The sequence below is a fragment of the Sus scrofa genome, chromosome 15 (genome assembly GCF_000003025.6).
Source record: "Sus scrofa isolate TJ Tabasco breed Duroc chromosome 15, Sscrofa11.1, whole genome shotgun sequence".
NCBI lineage: Eukaryota > Metazoa > Chordata > Mammalia > Artiodactyla > Suidae > Sus > Sus scrofa.
The window spans coordinates 126303626-126322836 of record NC_010457.5 but is presented as its reverse complement, the minus strand read 5'-3'; the positions used below and the strand labels follow the sequence as shown (position 1 = coordinate 126322836).

Genomic DNA, 19211 nt, shown 5'->3' with positions numbered 1-19211 from the left:
CACGGAGTAGTATATTTTAAAAGGGTAAGTTTGTGGTTCCTGAACTCATCTAAATTTTATAAATTACACAATAAAAATACAATCTACAAATATTTAACTATTTAGGAGTCTATTTCCATTGGGGGTCCTTCCCCAAGAATATGCTACAGTTCCTCCCCACTCCCACCCTTCAAAATCTTTCTCTAAAGTACTTAGAGCTGCCTCATCAGGCGTCTGGACAATAACAGAAGGTAAGTGGTCCTTAAAAGAAAGGAGTGGAGAAAAGGGTTGGAGTTCATCAGCACGACCACATAAGAAGTGCCGGAGTTCCCGTCGTGACGCAGTGGTTAACGAATCTGACTAGGAACCATGAGGTTGCGGGTTCAGTCCCTGGCTTTGCTCAGTGGGTTAAGGAACCTGCGTTGCCGTGAGCTTCCGTGTAGGTTGCAGCCGCGGCTCGGATCCCGCGTTGCTGTGGCTCTGGCACAGGCCGGTGGCTACACCTCTGATTAGACCCCTAGCCTGGGAATCCCCACATGCCCAAGAAATAGCAAAAAGACAAAAAGAAAAAAAAAAAAAAAAGAAGAAGTACCCCCACAGGCTGGATGTATTGTGGTGTCACTTTTTACTCAAAGTTGCCCGTCGTGCTTATTTTGAGCCAAAAATTTCACCTGGGTGAAAAAGTGTATGTCTGTGGGCGAAAATGAATATGCAACACATTTTGACCAACGGCTCTTGTCTTCCTGCCACCAAAGTTCAGCACGTTCTCATCATTTACCTTAGTTTTGAAGAATTGTTCTTAGTTCTTAGAAACTCTAAATACCCAGTTTCAAAATATGTCAGTAGAAGATAAATGATCAAAAATAAAATGTTAAAATTATTTAATATTATCATCCAAAGGTGGCATAATATTTATTTCCTATCCACAAATTATTTTTTAAAAAAATGGAATATCATTTTATTTAGTTTGGTCATTTTGTAAGAACAGAGAGGGAATCCACAGCACACCAAAAAATATATTCGTTAAAATCACTACATGAGTTCCACAGAGCATTAATTTGCTACGGTACTAACTACTTTTCACCACCCTAAGGGATTAGCATGGAACAATAAATACAGAAAAGAATTTTTAAAAATAATTCCCTTAAGAATGTAAGTATGGACACAAAACTGAAAACAAATGAAAAAGCAGCATACCTAAAATGCTCTCGTTTTCACTGCTTTCAGTGTATAAACATGAAAAGAAGAGGAAGTGAAGAGCTGTGGCTGTCTCTGAGTAGGTGGCTGGTGGGTTATTGTAACCTTTTTGTTTCATCTATGTTTTCTGACTTTTCTGCAGTGAAGCTGTCACAAAAGAGGATGTGACTAAAATGGCGGAGTCAAACGAATCTGAATTCACCTCCTCCCATAGACACATGCAAAATTACAACTATTTGTAGAACCACTATTTATGGGGAAAAAAACCTGAAGCCTAGCGGAAAGAATTTCCACAACTAAAGACATAAAGAAGGAATCACCACAAGACAGGAAGGAGGGGCAGAAACATGAGATAGGCAGGACCCACACCCTGGGGCCAGTAACTCACACATGGGAGGAGTATCACAATTGTGGGGTCCCCACAAGGAGCGAGGAATCCAAGCCCCACGGTGGGCTCCTGCACTGGGAAGATGAGACCTCAGATGTCTGAAAACCAGTAGGGCTTATGTTCGGAAGAGCTGGTAGGCTGTAGGAAACAGGGACTCTACCCTTAAAGGGAGCACACAAAATCTCACATGCTCTGGTCCAAGCACAGAGGCGGTCTTTTGAGGGAAGCCCGAGTCAGACTCACTTGCTGATCTGGGAGAGCCTTCTGGAGAGACAGAAGTCACGTGCATTGCCCTGAGGACAGAGACACGGGAGGAAGCCATTCTAGCACAAAAACACTAGCAGTGGCAGACACCATTTTGGAGTACTCCCTCTAGCCTATTAGCACTGGGACCCAGCCTGGACTCCACCAGGCTGGCACCAGCATCCAGGCCTTGGCAACGCACAGATGGACACTTAGGGACCTGGAGCTACCCACTAGTAGGCTAGCAACAGCCCTGTGTCCTCAGGGCCTCACAGCCAAATGCCTATCCCATCTTGCAGCAGGTCTGTAGCCACCTCAGGAGGCATAGCCTCTCAGCCAACCATACCCAGAGTCCAGCCCCACCCAGCAGCATGCCCACACTAGTCAACCCCACAGCCACAGAAGAGTGCATCCAGTCCAAATAGGGGCTCCCCTAGAGCATACAGCTCTGGTGACCAGAAAGGAGTGTGACGATAGGGAAATATAACCAACCTACCTAACACAGAAATAAACACAGACATTGGGAAAAATGAGATGAAAGAAGAATATGCTCCAAATGAAAGAACAAAACAAAACCTCAGAAAAAAGAACTAAATAAAGAGGACATAGGAAATCTACTGGATAAAGAGTTCAAGGTTAAGTCTCATAAAGATGCTCACAAAACTTGAAGAAGAATCAATATATACAGTGAAAATATCAAGAAAGAGTTAGGAAATAGAAAAATCAAACGAAGCTAAAGAATGCAATAACTGAAATAAAAATACACTAGAAGGAATCAACAGATTAGCTGAAACAGAATAATGGAATAGCAATCTGGAAGACAGGATAGTGCAAATCACCACTTGAACAGAAAAAAGAAAAAAAATCTTTTTCTAAATGAGGATAGTTTAAGGCACTTCTGGAACCACATTAAGCATACCAACATTCACATTGTCAGGGTCCTGGAAGGAGGAGAGAGAGAATGGGGCAGAGAACTTATTTGAAAGAGGACGGAGAAAGGTATTTCATGCAATGGAAATGAAAATTTCCCATACCAAGCTGGAGCAGCAGTACAGTACTTATGTAAGACCAAATAGATTTTTGAAACAAAGACTGTGATAAAAGAAGGGAGGAAATTACAGTTGTCCCTTGGTATCTTTGGGGGATTGGTTCCAGGAGCCCCCACATGTAGTGAAATTCTCAGACACTCAGGTCCTTTATATAAAATGGAATAGTACAATGAGTTCAGTTGGCCCTCCGGATCCACAGATGCGAAACTTATCGTCCATCCTGAGTCTCCATCTTGCTATTCACCCTGCAGATCTTCGGATTTGTCAGCACCCACATATGTGTGTGTGTGTATACATACACACACACACATACAATTGTGCTCTTTCTTTGGAGAACTCTAATACATACCAGACTCAAGGCAACATGATCCCAGAGAAGCTGAGAGACCCAGATCACATTATTTCCCAACTCATAGAAGTGGCCTTACCCGACAGAAAAGTGTGATAGGGCTAGAAAAATAGTTTAGACACACACTCTACACTTTTACTACAAATATTACTAAGAAATCTATCTGGGCTCCCCTTTTTTTCTTATTTGTTTTACATATTCTTAAATGAAACTCAATTTGTCATATAAAATAGCAGCTAGTGCATACTCTTTCCTTTCATCTGGTATGTATGGGCATAGCATGAATTGTACATAAAGGTGTGCTGATAAGTAAATGGAGCTAGACCATGAGAAGAGGTTGATTTATAACACACATCCCTCCAGCTGTAGCGTATAACTGCAACCACAACGAATGATACATGCATTTTTGCAGGTGAGTTGTAGATAAAAATACCAGCAAGTAGCCACTGGGGCAGATGTGCCAGGACTGGGAATTGCCTTTGGTCCATTCAATTACAATTGACAAAGGAAGGTTTCTAATAAAATCTCAGACTGTGGAAACACTCCCGGTATTGGACTGGAGGAACATAAGGACATTATCAAAAGGAGTTTATCTTATCGCTTATGAGGGAAGCCAAAGAATAAGAAAATATCGGGGAAATCGGCAATTTCTTGAGAGAGAAATGAAGCGCTGAACGTAAACTTTCAGGAAATGAGTGATTTGGTAATAAAGCCCAATGGAAACATGCAGACAGTGAGGACATATGCAAATAAATGGACAGTGGAGATATTAACATAGCAATATTTCCTCTACACATGGCTTTATTTGGCACTTATATCTTCATGAGGGAATGGGAATGGTCCTGTTTTACAAATAAGAAATGTGTGCCTTGGAGGAGTCTGTTATTTTAGAATCCTAGACTCCAACTCAGGGCAACATACCACCTTTCATCCATGTCTCATAAATGTTCTGCTTTTGCTGGCTCTTTATTTCCTGGCATTCATTATTTTCTCTGCAGTTCCAAGTCAACACTCACTGTGTACTTCCCAATAAAACTGTGTCATTATGTGACCCACAGGGTAGACTTTTTCTCTCTGTCCCTCTGAGGCAGCATGACTCTTCTGGACCTGAGAAGCCCATGAGGAGGGCTCTACGTGACTCGAGAATAACTAGAGAGGGGAAAGAGAGCCGTGCCTCTCCCTTTCATAGATGCTGCCTCAAGTGCCTTTGGCAGACGTGACCTTAAAGTGGACTCCTTGAAGAGTTAAGCTGAAGTTTGCAAATAAAAAACAAAGACATGCAGAACTCTTTGGTACAGCGGACAATTTTCTTTTGAAAATTTGAATTGAAAAGCCTTTAGGTAAGACACAAACTCACCAAAGCCCCCAGGTGTCTCACACTTGGCTGCCGCTGACATTTGCAATAGCTCTGTGGCCCCAGATGGCCCCTGAAGCAGGTCTCTCCCACCAGGTGGCTGATGGAATAGGGAGTATAGGAGAGAAAGTGGGCTAGACCACCGCAGCCCTTATCCACATGCTCAATTCCTTTAAACCTCCCTGTGGGAGTTCCCGGGTTGTTCAGCGGGTTAAGGATCCAGCATTGTCACTGCTGTGGCTCTGGTTACTGCTGTGGTATGGGTTCACTCCCTGGCCCAGGAACTTCCATATGCTGCAGGCATGGCCAAAAATTTAAAAATTAAAAACGAAACCTCACTGTGGCTAAGATGTCATGTCTCCCTTTCCAAGACGAGGGGATTAACCTCCTGAAGAAACATCTAAAGATTGGATCTCCTTTGTTTCCTATCTTCAGTCTCTCCCTTCAATCCTGTCTTCCCTTTAATATCCCATTTCCCTATCTTTTCCCCCCTTCCCTAAAAAAATAACCAGGTAAATCCCATATTCCAGGCACTGAGTGCCAATGACAATAATGATAATTAGATAGTATACACAATCTAAGATATTTACTAACTGTATTTTAATAAATCTAATAGATTTATTAACTATATTTTACATATGAATAAGTTGAGGCTCCAGGAAAGAGAGTGACATTCTTTGTGCCACACGCCATGGAACTCCGCTCTATGTTGCCTGTCCTGTGCCCTCAACCACAATCCTCTTCTGCCTTCTCCCTCAACCCTCCAGCACCTGGAGAGACCTGCTAAGTGGCCTGGGTCCCCTGCCACCTGGTAGTCCATCCACCTGATAGTAACCACAAAGGCTTTTTATAAACGTTAAATAAGTGAAAAAGAAAATAAATAAGGCATGCCTGCAGTCATGCATTTTGTATTCAGGGTAGAAATCCATTTGAAGCTAATTGCTAAGCAAATTAACACACTAACTGAATTGCCTCGAAATTGTTATTTAGTATGGGTAACATAATACAGTGTGTTAAACACAAACTATCGGTGACCCTAGAGGAACTTTTATTTAAGAAGGGGAAGAAATTATGCCTTAGAGCATTTATTTTCTTAAGCTCTTTACCATCTGTTTGGGCGAAAGACTATATAAAGGCCGGTAATCACCATTATCACTAATTATCTGTCACTAGAAATCTTTTTCAGTTTATCATTAGCATTAAATTTGAAGCAAGAAGCAGGCTTATTAAATCCTAGAGTAGATTTTTATGCTCTATAGAGACATGTAGTTTACAAAGCCCTTTTGATATTCTAATGTGGACTCTAAGTCCAAAAATATAGGATCTAAGCCAACTTCAGCTTTGTTCATGGAACTGTCTATTTGATCCTCAAACTCAGAGCTGTGTAATCTGGGCTCCGTAAAGTTCTGACCCAGTTAGTTTCTAGTTTGTTAAACAGTTACCAGGGAGACTCTGATAACTGTTGCAGGACTAGCAAGAAAATGCTAGAGGAGACAGCCCTTGGTGTAGACGTCAAAGGCCCTGCAATTCAGCAATACTAGATCCTGAAAGAGAGAGGTAATGTCTGTTTACTACATAGTGAATAAAACCCTCATTCACTTACCCCGCTCCATTCACAGCAATGCTTAACGTGAAGTGGGACCCATAGAAGAAGCTTGACAAATATTAGTTGTTGTTTCTAGTTGCAGTAGAAAGACTTTTGGCTCCTTGGCTTGCTTTTTTACTGAAGTTGTGTCTAGTGATCTATTAACTTTATTCTACAAGAATGGAGATATCAGTCTGTCCTTCTCAAGAGCTTTCTAAGCAGACTCAAGATTCCGGTTGCCATATACCTAGATTACTGTTTCATGGCTTGATTTCCCTCTCGACACTCCTACTCTGTAAATCCAAATTAACCTGCCAAGAGTCATCTGGAGCCTAGGGCTTACCCAGGAACCGAAGAATATTTTCTAGAAAAAACATGGCAGCTTTCCTCCATGGTGTGTTCCCAAGCTTACAGACATCTTGGAAAGTCTAAATGCCTCCAATTACTTCCTAATGTTCTAATTTATGCTCTTGACAATCTGATATCATCTTATGTGTCCAGCCTTCTTACCTAATTGTTCCCTACACAAAACATGGGCAACAACAAATCCAGACTATTTTATGATCCTTGAACTTCAGAGTTTAATTAATCTAGAAAATTTATACAAATTTGACTATACAAAATACCTTTGTTCTGTATCTTTATTCATGCCACTTCATCTTCCAATAGTTAATTTCTTCCATATTCTACTCACACTTTAAATAGGTTTTTGGAAATATGTCTTTCCTAACTCCCTTTCTTTCCACCTGCCACTGACCACCACCCACTCTGTTCCACTAGGACTGCTAAAGGAAGGGGTGAAGCTGGCCATGACTTTTATCATGTGTTCCCTCTCCTACTCTCAGCTGGGAAGATCATGTTAGGTGCGTAGCTGACCCATACTGGACCAATCAGGTTCTTCTCCTCAGAGGCTAGAGTAAACACAGAGTCAATTCAACATAGAAAGTTATGGAGAACTCATCTAGGGGTCTATTCTTGTGTTAGTCCTGTGGCAACGCAAAGCCATGAGCAGGAAAAAGTTACAGAGGATCAGACACCAAGCGTAAGCAAAACAAGTTTGTTGGCCAAACAGAAGCAAGCATGCTTGCAAAATTATGTACAGAAGAAGAATTATACGGCCACTAAAAGAAAAAGTAACTTTGGTCCTTGGCAGTTCCCCAGGGTGCAGCTCCATCCCCAGCTGTATCTCATTTATGTGAGAGCTCCATTCTCTAAAAATAAACCTTCCTTTCCATTGGAATTAATCTGAGTGCATTTACATCCCTTACAACATAATTGAATTTCGCCTTTTATTTATTTATTTTTTTAAGGGCTGCCCCTGCAGCATATGGAAGTTCCCAGGCTAGGGGTCAAATCAGAGCTGCAGCTGCTGGCCCATGCCACAGCCATGGCATTGCCAGATTCGATCTGCATCTGCAACTTACAGGGCAGCTTGCAGCTACACCGGCTCCTTAATCCGTTGAGCAAGGCCAGGGATCAAACCTGCGTCCTTGTGGATAATAGTCAGGTTCATTACCACTGAGCCACAACAGAAACTCTCGAATTTTGCCTTTAAAAAAAAAAAATACTCCCACTCAGATGACAACTCTTCCATAATACTTTTTTAAACTGTCTCAACTGAAGTGATTCTTGCCTTGTCATGAGCTGCCTGCCTCTCTATTCTCACTACCTTCTAGTCACTCTACCCCCTCCTAGAGGCTTAACTCCCCCATCCTAAGCCCTAGTATAGATAGTGCTTTATAATATAAGGAAACTGGAGATGCTCTAGCTTAAACACCTAGCAACTACTGTGATGGAAACTGATGCAGTCAGACTTCAGCTTGTTTCTAGGACAGAACTCCCACCTTTGCCCTTGGTTTGATAATTTGGTAATATGAGATTTTCCTAAGTTGATCCCAATCAGTTGTTTTCTGAAAGTCCAGTTCTAAGGCAAAGTTTCTTTCCTTTTTTTCTTTTTTTTTTTTTCATTTTTAGGGTGGCACCCATGGCATATAGAGTTTCCCAGGCTAGAGGTCTAATCGGAGCTACAGCTTCCGGCCTATGCCTCAGCCACAGCAATGCCAGATCTGAGCCACATCTGCGACCTATACCACAGGTCGCAGAGATGCTGGATCCTTAACCCACCGAGCAAGGCCAGGGATCAAACCTGAAACCTCATGGTTCCTAGTCAGATTCATTTCTGCTGCACCATGGACGGGAGCTGCAAGGCAAGGGTTCTTTCTGTCAGACTCCTCAACCTTAGTAACCTCTTGGTATTGTCAGTGGTTCTCAGGAAGGGGGACTGGCTTTGGCCTTTGGCAATATCTGTTATCACAGCCTAAAGGAGAAGGAGCACTACTTGTATCTAGGGGGTAGAGCCCAGAGATGCTGATAAGCACACTACAATGCACAGGACAGCCCCCCAACAAAGAATCATCCAGCCAAAATATGAATAATGCTGGAGTTAAGAAACCAGAGTACTGAGCAAATGACCTTGAACCGGTTATTTAACAGCCATATGCTTTAGAATTTCCCTCCATAAAAATATAGATATATTTCTTGCAGGGTTATCACAGTACCTAACACAGTGCCTTCAAAGTCTTTAGTACCTTGTCATAATGATGTTTGCACAATAAAAAAAAAATCTGCTTAAATAATTATGCCATTATCTAACTATTCCTTCCTCATTCTGACTATATTTTGAATTTGGAAAAATTCTTAGCAGTGATGAATTCTGTGTTTATTCGTCAAACCCCTCGGGATTCTAAGGGCTTTGATCATATTCATCTTTTGATTTTTTTTTTTTTTCCTTCTTAGGGCCATACCTATGGCATATAGAGGTTCCCAGGCTAGGGGTTGAATCAGTGGTATAGCTGCCAGCTTATGTCACAGCCACAGCAATGCCAGATCTGAGCTGCATCTGGGACCTATGCCCACAGCTTGTGGCAATGCCAGATCCTTAACTCACTGAGCAAGGCCAAGGATCGAACCCCCATCCTCACAAACACTATGTCATGTTCTTAAGGCAGTGAGCCACAGCAGGAATTCCTCTTGAGTTTTTTAAATAAGACTTTTTAGTAAAACTTTTTTATGATGGTAAAATACACATAATATAGAATTTAAATTTAACAATTTTTAAGGGTACGGTTCAGTAGTATTAAGTACATTTGTGTTGTTTTGCAACTAGCACCACCAAACATCACTAGAACTTTTGAAACTCTGTACCCATTAAGTAGCAACTCCTCATTTCCCCTCTCTCCAACCTTTGGCAATCAACCTTTCTTTCTGTCTTCTACTACTCTAAGCACTCCTATAAGTGGAATCATACATCTTTAGTGACCGGCTTATTGCACTTAGCATAATACTCTCGAGGTTCAGCCATGTTGTAGGATGTGCCACAATTCCATTCTTTTTTAAGGCTGAATAATATTCTATTGTGTATTATTTACATATTTTGCTTTTCCATTCATCCATCAACAGATATTTGGGTTGTTTCCACATTTTAGCTTACTGTGAATAATGCCTCTATGAATATGGTTGTATAAATATGTCTTCAAAACCCTTCTTTATATTCTTTTGGGTACATACATGGAAATAGAATTGCTAGGTCATTCATAAATCTATTTTTCAGTTATATAAGGTACTGCCATATTGTATCCCACAGTGGTGTATTATTTTACACTCCTTCCAAATGTGCATAAGTGTTCCAATTTCTCCACATTCTCAACACTTGCCATTCTCTCTCTTTTTTTTTTTTTTTTGTCTTTTTGCCATTTCTAGAGCCGCTCCCATGGCATATGGAGGTTCCCAGGCTAGGGGTCGAATCGGAGCTGTAGCCACCGGCCTATGCCAGAGCCACAGCAATGCCAGATCCAAGCCGCATCTTCGACCTACACCACAGCTCATGGCAATGCCAGATCCTTAACCCACTGAGCAAGGGCAGGGATCGAACCTGCAACCTCAAGGTTCCTAGTCAGATTCGTTAACCACTGAGCCACAACGGGAACTCCCTCTTTTTTTTTTTTTAACAGTAGCCATCTTAATGGGTGTGAGGTGGTATCTCATGTTTCGATTTGCATTACATAGTTAGTGATGTTGAGCATCTTTCTGTGAGCTTATTGGTTATCTGTATATCTCCCTTGGAAAAATGTATATTTAAAGTGCTTTGCCTACTTGTGAAATGAAATTTTTTTTGGTTTTTTCCTTGTTGAGTTTCAGGAATTCTCTATATATTCTGTATATTAATCCCTTATATAAGATTTGCAGTATTTTCTCCCATTCTGTGGATTGCATTTTAATCTGTTAATAATATCTTTTGATGCACAAAAGTTTTTATTCTCATAAAGTCCAGTCTGTCCATTTTCTCTTACATTGCATCTGCCTTTACTGTCATACCCAAGAAATCATTGCCAAATCCAGTGTCATGACACTTTTGTCCCATGTTTTCATCTGTTTTATAGTTTTTTCATATTCTCCTCTTGATTTATTTATTTATTTTCATTTTTTATTTTTTTTGCCTTTTTGTCTATTCAGAGCTGCACCCACCGCATATGGAGGTTCCCAGGCTAGAGCTCTAATCGGAGCTGTAGTTGCCGGCCTACACCACAGCCACAGCAATGCCAGATCCAAGCCGCATCTGTGACCTACACCACAGCTCACGGCAATGCTGGATCCTTAACCCACTGAGCGAGGCCAGGGATCAAACCTGCAACCTCACGGTTCCTAGTTGGATTCATTTCTGCTGCGCCATAACAGGAACTACCCTCTTGATTTATTTTTGAACTGTATTTTTCCAGATAAAATCTGCAGCCTAAACATGCCCTGGGTAAAATACATACAGATGTATTATTACTCATCTGCAAAACCCAAAGGCAATTAGCTATTGTGCCTGCACTAGGCTGCATGTGTGGATCTAAGTACTTGGGCTTATATGTTAAAGTAATACTTGCTGCAAGAAATAGCAAAAGCATTTAGCCCTAGTGCAGAAAAATATGATCATATTAGATAAAGTAGGGTAACAGCTAAACAAATAACCCCCCTAAATTTATAGCTGTTCAGACAAAAAGTTTCTTGTTTATGTAGCATCTAAAGCAAATACTTTTGATTAATGGCAAGCTTTCTTCAAACAGATGATTCAAAGACTTGCTCCTTCCATCTTGTGTCATCTCTAACAGGCTGCATGTTCATTTGCATAAAGTTGATGAAAGTGAACAGAGAGCGTGAAAAAGCCACACCTGCTTCTTAACCACCTTGGTTTAGAAGTGTCACGCATAAGTTCCATTCCCAAGCTTTTGGCAATGCCCAGTCACTTAGCCCTTCCTAATACAGGGTCGCTGGGAAATGAAGTCCCTGATAGCATAGCTGCTTCCCAGTGATTGCTCCATTCTTGCTACCCAATATGATAGCCACTAGCCACATGTGGCTATTGGGCCCTTGGAATGTGGTTCATCCAAATTGAAAGGTGTTGTAAGCATAAAGCACACACCAGACTTTGATGACTTAGCATGAAAATAAGGATGTAAATATCTCATTGATCATTTTTAGAGCGATCACATAATGAAACAGCAAGATTGTGGATAATTGGGTTAAATTAAATATATTATTAAAATGAATCTTTCCCGTTTCTTTTTGCTTTTTTACCAAGGCTACTAGAATATTTTAAATTGCATATGTGGCTTTCATTCTATTTCTCCGGATAGGGTTGCAATGGAAACCAGCTTCTCTGTTACACAGATTATCTCATAGGATTGAAGTAGCACGTATTATCTGGGCCATCCACAGAATCAGAAAAAGGGGAACTGGAAAGCTCTCTGGAATCAAGATGCATGCTCTTTCTCTTTCTTTTCTCTCACAGCATCCACAGGCTCACTGGTCTTTCTCTCAATACCTACTGACTTCACTCTTCTCTTGCTTTCTCCCTCTGTCTCTTTCATCCCTGTTCCAATCAGCGGGGGGCAGGAGGCTGGGGTCAAATGGCTTGCTGCCCATTCACTAGAAGCAGTGGGAAAAGGTTCTTAGGGTAAGGGACACGGGCAGGTCAGACGAATTGACTGACGTGTTTGTTCAGTGTGTAAAATGGGGAAAGGCTACGTGAGCTTGGCAGCTGTCAACATTCCCACATTTTACTCTTAAAAGATTATATTTACTCTGAGGCTTTTTGTAAAAACTCTGTGTTGACGAGATGATACATTTAATTTGGGGGTTCACTATTTAACTCATGTCACCACTAATGAAAACATGCAACTAATCTTTACTTCTGGGGATTGTACCAATGCCCAGAAATGGTCAACCTCATTGACAAGGCTTGAATTTCCAACAGAGTACCTTGCGTTCCATGCATATTCAGAGAACATTAGAATTAGCCCAGGGGGCCAAGCTCATTAAACCATATGCAGAAATTATGAAAGAGTACAAAATTAAAACATGGATAAGGTACCCCCAAGTATAACTTTCCTAGAGGGCTGGAACTTTTCAATTTTAATGCTATTCTCTGGAATTCAGGAAATGTTTCCAAATAGCCCCTTAGAACATGTATATATGACCTAGAGAGATTATCGGATGTCTTTATATTCTCAGGAAACATTTCTATGACAGATACTGTCCTAAATTCATTATCACCTTTAAAAATGTATCAGAAATGGATTTCCCAGGAGTTCCCGTCGTAGCGCGGTGGTTAACGAATCCGACCAAGAACCATGAGGTTGCGGGTTCGATCCCTGCCCTTGCTTAGTGGGTTAAGGATCCAGCATCGCGTGAGCTGTGGTGTAGGTCACAGACACGGCTCGGATCTGGCATTGCTGTGGCTCTGGTGTTGGCCGGTGGCTACAGCTCTGATTCAACCCCTAGCCTGGGAACCTCCATATGTCGCGAGAGCGGCCCAAGAAATGGCAAAAAGACAAAAAAAAAAAAATGCATTTTCCAGATTATCATCTTCCACTTAGAAAAAAAAAAATGGGGTCCAGGGGCCCTGCAGAGTCTGGACAGCCAGTAATGCGCAAGGATCCTGGCCATCAGGGAGGGAAAGGAGGTGGGAGATAGTGAGGAAAGAGGGGACAGAAGGGTCAACAAACACACTTTTTGCCACCTTTATTTTTCTGATGGAACTTGAGCTTTGACAATGGTGGTTCTTTGAAGGGTCCAATTTTCATAGCTCTGCTTTGAGGCTATGACCTTCAAGTTGGAAGGAGATGCCTAAGTCCCTGAGGTTCTTTTGAACTCGACTCAGTTAGTGGATGATCTTCTAGAAATGAGCTAACATTTCCTGCGGCATTTTTTAGGATGCTGAGCGGGGCCGGCTGTAAGCTGACTTGTTGAGGATACACACTTTGCCTTTTTCTCTCTAGCAAAGCTTACTCAGAGCCCAGTGGGCTTATAGGTCTGCCAGGAGATGCCCTCCACTCGGCGCATGCATTGACCAGGGACTACCATCTCCACTGGCATAATGACATACCTCCCAAGAAGCCTAGCTTATTCCTCAGGGGGATTTTCTTACCTTCTCACTAGGTGGCGATGAGGTGAGTATACTTCTGCTAGCTGTATCTCCCCTCTCAGCTTGGAGAAGGACAAATTCCAGAAGGAGTACTTTGCCAGGAAGTGGGAAGCAGCCAAGCAAACAGCTTAGGTATCTTCTACAACTTGCGGATGGCTTTGAGGACTACACATAAGTCTTGAGAGAATCATTGATCCTGTAATTTCTATCACAGACAGTAGTTTTTAGCTCATGTTCTTTCCAGCACATGTTCCTAAAATTAAACACACATCTTAGGCATGTTCATAGCACTTGACATCTAGAGCTAGATTATTAGCTCTATGAAGACAGGGTCACTTCTTCCTGTCTGGTTTTTCCCAGTGTCCTTAGAGCTAAACATTGACTGAATGAACAATGAATTTACTTTTACTTTTGGTGTTATGTTGTCTATGTTGACTGCATCTTTGCTATAGGGATTCTCTTAGGGACGAATAAGATCTGTTTTCCTTTAGTCTGAGTCTAGGAGACAGCTTTATCAGGGAACCACTTAGTAAAAATTATTTGCTAATAAACAATTGGACAAGAACTCCTAGATATTTTCATTATAGAGAACAAAATAACAATTTCTCTAAAGCATGGGGTTTTTTCCCCCACTTGCTATGTGAAAATAAAAAATAACAAAGATCACAGCAATAATAAATGGGATCTGTGCAAAGCTCTTATTATGTGGAAAAAACACTTTCTCACACCCTAGTTCATCCGAAGCTTAGAGCAATTTTCTCAGAAATGGAGCTGACATTATAATCTGTTGTATTAATAAAAGAAAAACTTAAGATCCAGATAGTTGCAGTGCATGTCTCCAATAAAACTAGAGGGGTTGGGGTCATTAATTATAACGTGCTTCTTATTTTAACTTTGAAATCTGGATACAGAATCCCATATGTTGTCTCAGGTTACAGATGCCATTGTAGCCTGAACCACTATTTTATGTCTGGCTCCTCCACATCCTTCAGATCTCAATTCAAACGTCTCTTCTTTAAGGAAGTCTTCTATTTCCCAAGCTGGGTCGGGTCTCCCTAAACTATGCTCTCATGGTGCCTGATTTTGTACATGGCACCTATCATCGTTGTCTCTTATGGGCTATTTTGGTGGCATTATGTGATTACTATACTGTCTCCTTAACCAGGAGGCATGCCATGTTACCATGGTACTCCGGGAGCTTACCATGGAGTAAGCATTCAGTAAATACCATTACATTAATAAGTAAAGAAACAAATGTTGAATTTTTTTAAATGGAGTTTAAAGTCCTAGAAGGAATTCAAAGAGAAGGTAAGAACTGGAATGGGTTTTCAGAGGATTTGAATTGATGTCTACATTTCAAAAGAATTCAGAAGAATTTTAAAAATTTAAGTAAATGTAGCAAAGAGATAATTCAATCAGTTATTACTAAGATACATGACTTTTGTAATTACATATATGCACTAAAGGACTATTTAAAGCATTTAAAATAACTTCTTAACATCCTTAAATCTGTAATGCAATTTTAACTTATTTTTAAACTTGACTTATGTTATGCTTTCCTTATAAAAGCCTAGGTTAAATCATGAATTTCATTAATTTTTCCTTCCTAAAGGTCTGTTAAGATAAAAACATTTCATTCATCTCATCTATAGCAATATATCTTATTAAACTGATTGTGAGTGAGGAAGAAAATGGCTAGAAAATGTCAAGAAGCAGAAATAATGTCATAATATATATGAATTAAATTTATAGGAAAATTTACCCTACTTCTGACTTAGAACAGTTTTATAGGGCAGTAAGACATCAAAAAAAATTTTTTTAAGTTGACTCACGGAAGAAAAGAAAGTTTAGGGGTTTTTCTAACTTTTCTTCGTTTACGATAAAAACAACCGCCATTCAATAGAATTCAAAAGTAAGACATTCAAATGTGGAAAAAGAAAAAAAAAATGTAGCTAAAAAAAAAAAAAAAACTCATCTGGAGTTTCCACTGTGGCACAGTGGAAATGAATCCGACTAAGAACCATGAGGTTGCAGGTTCGACCCCTGGCCTCACTCAGGGGGTTAAAGATCCAGCATTGCTGTGAGCTGTGGTGTAGGTCGCAGACACGGCTCAGATCCCAAGTTGCTGTGGGTGTGGCATAGGCCAGTGGCTACAGCTCCAATTCGACCCCTGGCCTGGGAACCTCCATATGCCATGGGTGTGGACCTAAAAAGCAAAAAAAAAAAAAAAACCAAAAAACCTTATCTTACTAAAATTGTTAAAATTCTAATGTGAAAAATTACGGCTAATTTTCTTTCAGTCTAAATACTGAAAAGATAATTATAGAAACATTTTAATTTTCTTAATTTTTTTCATATTCACATCTATGCCCATATATGTTGCATTAAGATATCTGCATATTTTAGACAAAGAAAATAATACCTAAACTAGCAAGTGCAAAAAATAAAAAAGGATTTGGGGAGAAATTCTTGAGACAATTTCCTTAATATAAAGACTCAATATAAGAACATATGTGTCTCAGTATAAAGATGTATGTATACATATAATACAAATATATATATACACATTTATATGACTGAGTTATTTAAATAAGAGATTAAGTCAGAGCAGAGCAAGCCAAGAAGACTGCTTGGGGAGAATAAAAGGAAGTATGTATAGTTAGGGGATTTTATTAGACTAGAAATAGGTGAATCTATAGACCTTTAAAGAGCTGGTTCCCGTAAATACGTCTTTTCCTTGATAAACTGTAATTTCCTACTCGTGTGTTTAGCTTAATAGCAGAGTTTTACCTTAATCAAAAGTTAAGTAGGCTTACTAAAATTCTTGAGTGCTTTGTTTTGGTGAATTCCATAGTTGCTATGATGCCAATTCGCAGGAGTCTGACATAAATGATACATAATGCTAGAAAATTGAGTTTAAAATACACTTCTCTTTTATATTCTCATTCCCATAATAGAAGAATAGAAAATTGAGTTTAAAGCCGCTGTGTTACTGACACTTCAAATAAGATTTAATTAGTTTCTCTGACAAAGCAGTAAATCTTTAAATTAAAGAGTTCAGAAGTGCTTAGCCCCATAAATTCTCTAAGGAAATTTAAATAGGAATAATAAGTTTTAAACACATCTTTCTTGGTTCTTCCCATGAGGCAGCCAGTGTTGGCCCTTGACAAATGGCAAATATAAATATACCTTGAATCTATAAGCGTCCAGCTCAGGAATTTACTAAAATAAGACTTTCTGATGTCCGGAAATTAGAAGTCCACCTCCAGAATGTCAGAGAATGATATAGATGAAATATTAATCAATCAATAAATGTCATCTTTTTCTATAACAATAGCCAATACTTACTAAGTGCTTACAAAATGCTGTGGCTTACTTTAAGTATTTTACACGACTGAATTTTTAAACCTATATAAACCTTATGTGGTTGGAGCTCTTACTATTCCCTTTATCTTACTTTATTTTATTTGTCTTTTGTCTTTTTAGGGCCACACCCATGGCATACAGAGGTTCCCAGGGAGGAGTCGAATCAGAGCTGAAGCCATCGTCATACTCCACAGCTCATGGCCACGCCAGATCCTTAACCCACTGAATGATGCCAAGGCTTGAATCCAAATCCTCATGGATACAAATCAGGTTAATAACCACTGAACCACAATGGGAACTCCTATTCCCAGTTTAGAGAGGAGGAAACCAGGGCTTCAAGTCTAGTGACTTCCTAAGAATATACTGATAAATGATGTCTGTAGCAAAGGCCATGTATGTGCCAACAATATTCCCTTGGTCTTAACAATGCAGTGCACACCCAGGCCTTAATTCTAACTGCTAGGGCCTGCTGTGGGCACTTTATGCTGTAGAAAAACAGGCCAGAAAACCCAGAACTAAAATCTGACCCGATCTCCTCCCAAGAGTGCTAGATCAGTGATGGATGGGATTTGGTATAAAATATCTCAGGTTCCTCACCTTTCAGACAGGATAAGTCAGATGCACGTGTTCTATATTGCCTGCTAAGAGTTCCCAAGTGGGATTAAACTTTTGTGACCCACAGTTCCATGATTATAACTTACTTGAAAATTCATCATTAATTGGTTGTCTCCCCCCCCCCTCGCTTTCTTTTAAGGGTGCAACTGCACCGTATGGAAGTTCCCAGGCTAGGGGTTGAATTGCAGCTGCAGCTGCAGTTCTACACCACAAAAATGCCAGATCCAAGCTGCATCTGTGACCTAGGCTGTAGCTTGCAGCAACGCCTGATCTTTAACCCACTGAGTGAGGCTAGAGATTTGCATCCTCACAGACACTATGTCAGGTTCTTAACCCACCATGCAACAGCAGGAACTCTTCCCTCCCCTTTCTCATTTCCTTAATCCTTACCAATGATTTCAGGGATTATGCCCCCATCAGCTGTTTTCTCTCATTTCATTATTCTTAGAGTTTGTTCCTACTAAAAAGAACTCTGGACAGGATTAGAACCCAAGAAGTCTGGCCACAGAGTCTAAGTGTTTAATGCCTACAATATACTGCCCATTCTCTGATGATAAATATTTTGTAAAAATTATCTCAAGTCATGATAAGAGGAAGAATTTTTGTCTCAATTTTACATTCCAACTTCTTTTCAGGAACTGCGAAGGGTCTGCAGTTTTACTTTTCTTGCCAATAAACAAATTAGCCTGCCACAGTTTCCTGGTTGGAGGAAGACATGAGATTCCTGGGTCAGAGACAAAAGACTCTATGACACACAGCAATGGCAGTAGCCAAAGAATCTTCATTTGGCCCAGCTCCCCAAGGCCCACTTCCCAAAGGGCGGCACTGACAAGCCCAGGTGGATAACTGCACATGCAGTAGACTGTGTTAGGGGAGAGAAACCCTGAGGTTAGGGAACCCAAGCCTTTTATACAGGACAATAAACATGCTTGCTTTTGGCTTCAGAGAGACATTTTCTTTGTTTTGCAAGAAAATGCAAAACATTTTGGATGTTAGCTATCCAAAAGTCTTTAAAAGATAATCTGTAATATGGAGTTCCTGTTGTGGCTCAGCAGGTTAAAGTGTCCATAAGGACAGGGGTTCTATCCCTGGCCTTGCTCAGTGGGTTAAGGATCCAGCATTGCCCCAAGCTAAAGCATAGGTTGCAGATGCAGCTCAAATCCCTACTTGCTGAGGCTGTTGTATAGGCCACCACCTGCAGCTCTGATTAGACCTCTAGACTGGGAACTTCATATGCCACAGGTGTGCCCCTAAAAAAAGAAAACAACAACAACAAAGATAGTCTTTAATAAAAGCAATCCATGCCTCACTCGAGAGGTGTGCAGATATGCAAGAGCTCTCTGAAGAATTGTATTCTATGTTCTGAAATCAAAAACGACATTCCTAATTTCATCACATGACAGAAACATAATTATGCCTCACAAAAAAATGGCAAAATCAAGAAAATGGTAAATTTTCAAAATTATTGCATTGTTCTTAGTTTTTACGTTTTTGTTATTTTGTTTTCAAAGCATAAACACATTTTCCTCTGATGCCCACAATAATCTTGTCAGTTAAGTACTTTATAGCTGATGGAAAAATGACTCAGAAGATAAAGAGCTTTTCTATACTCATCTAG

At 40.3% G+C, this 19211-nt stretch overlaps 1 long non-coding RNA gene across 4 annotated transcripts in view; it reads right to left on the bottom strand.

Annotated features, from left to right (window-relative positions):
* Positions 1-19211, bottom strand: part of LOC102163217 — a 59104-nt gene that overhangs the window by 23660 nt on the left and 16233 nt on the right. For 3 of the 4 annotated variants that reach the window (XR_002339138.1, XR_308256.3, XR_002339137.1), the window contains one exon: positions 13616-13865. This is a non-coding gene — a long non-coding RNA (uncharacterized LOC102163217). The remainder of the gene's footprint in view (positions 1-13615; positions 13866-19211) is intronic. The other variant, XR_002339139.1, reaches the window with a different exon arrangement.